The sequence below is a fragment of the Orcinus orca genome, chromosome 3 (assembly GCF_937001465.1).
Source record: "Orcinus orca chromosome 3, mOrcOrc1.1, whole genome shotgun sequence".
Taxonomy (NCBI): Eukaryota; Metazoa; Chordata; class Mammalia; order Artiodactyla; family Delphinidae; genus Orcinus; species Orcinus orca.
The window spans coordinates 23362028-23369247 of NC_064561.1; the positions used below are offsets into that span (position 1 = coordinate 23362028).

At 44.2% G+C, this 7220-nt stretch overlaps 1 pseudogene; it reads right to left on the reverse strand.

The window, feature by feature from the left end:
- Positions 1-6700: 6700 nt before the first annotated feature.
- LOC125964144 (uncharacterized) lies at positions 6701-6806 on the reverse strand (annotated as a pseudogene).
- Between the last annotated feature and the right edge of the window lie 414 nt (positions 6807-7220).

Consider the following 7220-nt stretch of genomic DNA (forward strand, 5'->3'; position numbering starts at 1 on the left):
TGGGGAGCAGTAGAAGCCCAGATGCTTCTGAGAAGCTCCTCTCAGCTTCCTTACTCTGGCCCGACCTCCACAGCGGAAATCCCAAAGGGACTGGATTCTCCCAGCCCTCCAGCACCCTCCACTAGTTTCTGATTGTGCTGCCACACTCATTTTGAGTTATTTGTGTGTAAATCACTGCACTTGGAATATACGTGGAGTAACTGATTTCATTCTTATAACTGAATAAGTTAGCACTTATTCTTCTCCCCTTCTACAGGGGGCAGCCAGGGTGCTGGGGACGTCCTGTATATTGAACTGGGTGTTGGTAACAGATGTGTTTATATTTACAAGAAACCATAAAGCTCTACGCTTACGATCTGTGCCCTGTACAATACACCAAGGAAACTTCAATTAGAAAGAGATGCCAAAAAAATTTCCCCACAAAACAAACTTCAGGGCCCTGTGGCTTCCTCTGATTTCTACCAAACATTTAAGACAGAAACGATGCCCGTCTCCTACACACTCTTCCAGAGAACAGATACAGAGGGAACACACCCACACTGCTTTCATCGGACCAGGAGAATACTGATGTCATACCAGTAGCAGATATTACAGGACAGGAGAAATTACAGGCTAAAGACTTCTGAATGTCGATGTCAAAATCCAAAAGCAAATATTAGCAGTCTAAATCTAGAGGTTTTCAGAAAGGAAGGAAACTGGGATTTCGTGGCGGTATTTCCAGTGGTTGATGTGAACAGGATCACTGGGTGTTTGGGCGCTGCCTGGGAACGTGGAGAGAAGGGACAATGCCATCGGGTTAGTGGAATGAACATTTGGTGACAGAGATTAGGAGGGCCTGGGTCATCCTCAGAGACAGTCCTGGGATGGGGTCTCTAGGCTGTGGCTATGGAGGGGTCCCTCTAGAAGGGCATGGGCCTCTCTCCTGTGCCACTACAGCGTCTAGGGATGGATGAGGAGTTTGTAGGGGCTGGTTTTTGATGAGGAAGGATGAGCAGGGAAGGTGCGCCCTCAGAGCCAGTGCAGCCACGGCCCCTCCCCAGCCAGGCCGTAGCCCAGGCTACTCCGACAGTTGCTCACATCAATAGGCGACAGTGGGTCACGCCAGCTTCACCCACTAAACCACCAAGCACAGCCCAGCAGGCCACTGTCCTCATTAATCAGCACTACCTGTGCATCCAGGGCTGGTTGTTGAAGACCAAGCTAATTTGTTAGAGACGTGCCATGTGGGCAACTGGCTTGGAGAGACCAGGGCTCTGAGACACGTGGAGACAAGCCGACCACTGGTCAGACCACCAGGAGGCTCACCCAGTGTGTGAAGACGCTGAGGGAGTAGGGACGTAGATGGGACCCCCTGATCCTTCAAGGGACCTTCTTTCAGGGATATTTAAGAGCTGTGGGGTCAGGGATCAACATGTAAGGGGGGCAGCGGGTCAGGCATGGGCCCTCCTGTTGGCTCAGACCTGTCCTTGGAGCAACCATGGGGCAGGCAGGAGGATTGGGGGCATGGAGGGAGGGGAGCCCTGGGCTCAGGGGTCCAGAGCACCATCTAGAGGATTCAGGGGTTGAGGGATTTCTGTCCCAGGGAACCAACTACATTCCTGTCCCACATCCATCTGTCATCAGCTTTGCGACTCCGGGAAAGTCACTTAAAATCTCAACATTTTCGTGCCATGTACCATAAAATATGGTTCACAGCACCTGCCATGAGTTCCCCACGGGGCTGATGTGGGGATCACAGGAGATGATGACAGATATTCTTCACAAGCTCTAAAGCATCACACCCATAACCTTCCCCACTCCCCTGTCCTGTGGCATCCAGGTCCCCTCTCTGGAGGCAGCACTACCACATTTCTTGCTTATTCTTCCAGACATTTAATATTTGCACACTTAGGTAGCACTTATGAAGTAACCATCATTTTTCATCAGGGTCTACCTGATTTGCTGTATTAAGCTTCATCATGTAATACTAATAATTGGGCCCTATTAACATTTCCGTTATCACAGAACAAGGAACTGAGGACAGAGGGTCTGCATAACTTTCCCAGGTTCATGTGGCTTCTGGTATGATTTGAATCCAGACCATCAGGCACCAGCCCCCACTCTGTCGGTCACTGTGCTGTGCTCCCTTTCTGTATTACCTCACTAAATAAAGTCATGTCCCCGTGCAGTCAGCCTGCTGGCTATTTTAAGTGCACACCACATTGCAACACCCTCTTCTCAGCCCAGCTTCGATTCACTTGACTCCCCTAGACTCCCCTAGGAGGCTGGTGAACAAAGAGAACAGACGTGTGACCTGGGAATGAATTGACACCTCTGCATGGTCTTCTCCCAGCAACATATCAATAGTTCTCTCAGTTTTTGTTGTGTTTTCCTGGATCATGACTCGGGTACCAAGAAGAAAAGGAAGATTATAAAGGAGTCAAACACAGGATGCACAAGAATATCATCTGTGATCAAGATAATCTGCTGGCCATCCGCAGCGGTGGTTCAGGCACATCAGAATCAGCATCTGGCCAAACAACAGGGTAGGGACACAAATAGCACCCCCACTAACCACTCCATTGAAGGTACTATGGAAATAATACCAGCAAGTAGATTCAGGAGCAATGGCTGTAGTTTGTACAGCAGAGCCTGGATCTGGCTGAGGGAGGATTGGGCATGGAAGGTGCCCACTCAGAGCCCGTGCAGCCACTGCCCGCGCTTAGCCAGGCCTTAGTCCAAGCTGCTCAGATGATTGGTCAGTTTCTAGTCAGTGAGACCCTGGGGGCCTGTAAACCTCATCTGTTAAGCCACCAAAACACCAGCCCAGTAGACCCTATTCCCAGCTAATGAATATTAACTGCTCATCATTCAGGTTTGATCAGTTGAAGATGATGCTAATTCTCTGTGCAACTGTCATGTGGGCAGTTGGTTTGGACTGTCCTGGGTTTTGAGTCAGTTAGGGAGTCAAGTAGACTACTGGTCATTCAGGGTGGTCACCTGACCACCAGGAAGTCTCACTGCAAATCAGCTGCTAGAATCAAGTGCTGAGGGGGAAGGGAGGGAAGATGCACACATATTTGGATACCCCGGTCCATCAGGGGGTCTGCATTTGGGGGAAAGACATTGTATTTGGGGTCAGGGATTGAAACGTAGAGGCAGGAGGTGGGTCCAGATTTGAGCCATTCTCTTGGGCCAGGCACCTCCTCCGAGTACCAGCTGTCTCCCTGCAGCATCCTTGGGGCAGGAGGATGTGGGAAAGGGAGTGAGGAGAGCTCTTGGTTTGTGTATCCAGGGCATGATCTCATGTCCATGTGTTCAGGAATCTCTATCCCTCCCCTGCCTCAGACCCATCACTCATCAGTGTTGTGACTCTGGGCAAGTTACTCAATCTGTCTAAATTTCAGTGCCCTGAACCATAAAATATGGGTCACAGCCCCTACTCTGCCCACCCCACAGTGCATCACAAGAAATAATATTCTTTCCATGAGCTCTAAAACTTCTTACTCATGTCATCAATGTGAAAAAGTAGGCTCTATCCTCCTGTTTGTAGCCTCCTAGGTGCCCTTTCTGGAGACGACCTACTTATTCTTCCAGGCATTTAATACTTGAACATTTATGTAGGTAGCACTTATGAAGTACCCATCATTTTTCTTCAGGCTTTGTATTTACTAATGTTTAGCCTCAGAACATAATACGAATAAGCAGGTCCTACTAATATTTCCATATCCCTGACCAGGGAACTGAGAAACAGAAGGGCTAAGTAACTAACCTTCCCAGGTACACGTGGCGTTCAAATAGGATTTGATTTCAGGCCATCAGGCACCAGCACCCATACTCTCCCTCATTGTGTTGTGCTGACTTTGTACTTGTCTCATGTAAATAAAGTTATTTTCCCCATGTGATGAGCCTGTTGGGTATTTTAAGTGCACGCTCAAATGCAAGGTCCATCTTCATAAGCCCTACTTTGATTCAGGGGACTCCCCGGGCAGCTAGTAATAAGGAGCTCTGAAGTTTGACCTGTGAATAAGTGAAGACTTTTGCCAGGAAGATGTCAACACCTCTCACTATTGTGAATGTATTTCCTAGGAACTTGTTTCAGGAATATGAAAAGAAAAAGACAAGGATTCAAACCAAGGATACATATGGGGATTGATCCTCCGTGAAGAAAATATACTGGCTGGCCCTCACCGTCATTCAACAGCTCAAAATGAACATCTAGTCCCAAAGGGTTGAGCCTCAAATATCATCCCATACAAGCCACTCCATTGAAGTCACTGTGAGAATTCCATCCTGAAACTGATCAAGAGTAATGACTATGAAAATGTTGTCATATTATCCTTTGATTGAGATATAATTCACATTCCATCAATTCACATTTTTTTTTAACTGTGTGATTCGGCTGCTTTTAGTGTACTCAGGTTTTGCAATCAACATCTCTAATTCCAGTACATTTTCATCATCCCCAAGAGAAACCTCATACCTAGTATCAGTCATTCTCATTCTGTCCTCCCCTTTCACCCCAGCCCTGGGTCTTTCTGTCTCTATTGATTTTCCTATGCTGGACCTTTCATATGAATAGAACCACACAATGTGCGGACTTCTGTGTCTGACTTTTGCAGTAAGCAAAATGTATTCAAGGTGCATCCAGGTTGTAGCATGTATCTGTCCTTCACCCTTTTAATGGCTGAATAATATTCATTGTATGGATATAACACATTTTATTTTTCCATTCCTCAGTTGGCGAATAGTTGGGTTGTTTCCACTTTTTGGCTATTATGAATAATGATATGACAGTATAACACTCATGTACAAGTTTTCGTGTCAACATATGTTTTTTATTTCTCCTGGACATATACCTGGGAGTGGAGTTCCTGGGCCATACTGTATCTCTGTGTTGAACTTTTTGAGGAACGGCCAAACTATTTTCTTTTTCATATTTGCACCAGCGATGCTTGAAAGTGCCAATTTCCCCACATCATTGCCAACCCTTGTTTTTAAAAAAATTATATGGCACAATAGTGGGTATGAAGTGGTATCTCACTGTGGTTTCAGTTTGCATAATTTTGACTAATAATTTTGGACATGTTTTCATGTGCTTATTGGCAATTTGTGTCTTCTTTGGAGCAGTATGTATGCAGATTCTTCTTCTCATTTTTAAAATTTGGTTATTTGACATTTTATTGTTGAGTTGCCAGTGTTCTTTACATATTCTGAATACTAGGCTTTATCAGATATATGACTTGCAAACATTTTCCTTCATTCTGAAGGTTGTATTATGTCTTTCTTGATGGTGTTCTTTGAAACACAAAGGATTTTAATTTTGATAAAGTCCAATTTCTTTTTCCTTTTGTTGCCTGTGCTTTTGCTATCATATTTAAGCGTTCATTGCCAAATCCAAGACTATGAAGATTTATCCCTTTTTTTCTTCAGAAATTTGTATAGTTTAGCTCTTATATGTAACTCTTTGATCCATTTTAAATTCAAAGTCTATTTTGTCTGATATTGGTATAGACACTCCTGCTCTCTTGGTTACTATTTGAGTTTTCTCACTGAGTTTGGAATTCCCTTTTCTATCCTTTAACTTTCAACCTGCTTGATTCTTTTGATCTCAAGTAAGTCTCTTGTAGACAGCATATAGTTGGGTCATATGTTTTTACCTATTCCGCCAATCTCTGTATTTTGATTGGAGAGTTTAATGCATTTACATTTAAAGTAATTGCTGACAAAAAAAAGACTTATTTCTGCTATTGTGCTGTTTCTTTTCCATCTGCCCAAAGCTTTTTTGCCCCTCATTTCCTGCATTCCTATCTTTCGTTGTGTGTGTTTAGCTGATTTCTTACAATAAAATATTTAAATGACTTTCTCACTTCCTTTTGGGACTATTCTATAGCTATTTTCTTTGTGTTTACCATGGGGATTACCTTTAACATCCTAAAATTAAAACACTCTAATTTGAACTTATACCAGGTTAAACTCAACAACATCCAAGTTCTTGAAGCTAAAAGAGCATCCTACTATCTCAATGCAAAAGACCTTCTCCAAGACACACTGCAGTTTCTGCCTGGCTGGGACATTGCCCCAGAGTGGGGTTAAGTTTAAGGAGTCGAAGGAGGCATACATTTCCATCCTCTGGATCACTGCTCACCAAAAAATACATAATGCCAGGCACATATGTAATTTTGAATTTTCTACTGAACACACCAGGAAAATGAAAATGGTGAAGTCAATGTAAATAATAGATTTTTAATTCAGTATCTGCAAAGTGTTAGAATGTTTACATGTGGCACGAGAAATGTGGTCATATTACGAGGGCTTGAGAGCTGCATGGGGCAAGATAGAGGACAAAGAGCATGCACTTGAAACTCTAAGAAGTGAACGCTAACAGGCAGATGGGGCCTGGAAGTCCAAAGTTGAATAACAGCCCATAACAGGGTGATTATGGTGGGGTTTTTTCCTGCCTCTGTCTCCCAGCTTAGGCAAGGCACGCAAAGTCCAGCAACAGCTGAAAGTTAAAACCATGGGATCAACCTTTTATTTCTAGCCAGACAAGTGAGAAAGTGGGGGGCTTGGATGTTGAGGAGTGAGGGGGTCATCCCCATTGGTCTTTTTCTCCCCAGTTACCACATCTCCCCTGCAACCTCAGTGATGGCAGAGGCCTTCACTGAGAAATGGCCTGTGTCTCTGGACAAAGGAACAGGTTAAGAGGCTCCTATTGTCTGAAGAGTGTGGGGGCATGCCCGTTATTTTCCTTTCTTTTCTCTTGCTATTTAAATTGACAAGAACAGATACTACACTTGATCTTAGCCAAAAGGCTGAGATGAAATAGACAAAATAAACTTTAAGCTAAAATTACTGTCAAGTATAAATTTTACTAATCTAGTAATTCCAAAGGACCAAAGAGCAGGGCAGTGGCTTTATTGAGAACCCAGGATTTCCGAGTGTCCACCGTGCTCAGTCACTTTTAAATCATCAGCACAGCCCTATAATTCAGAGATTTAGGTGAAGTGACTTGCCAGGCGTCACACAGCTAAGTGAGAGTCTTCTGGGACCAACAGTAACTTTTGCAAAGGCGTATCTCGCTATACTTAATCACTGCCACCATCTGACACTCACATTCTTTCTTTTTATACTAGTCTGTTTCCTTGGGTCAAAGAATCCGACCCCTGAATTAAGGTTAAATAGGAATTAGTGGCAGATCAAAAGCCAAAATCGCTTCAAGATATTCTTTTAATTCCCCC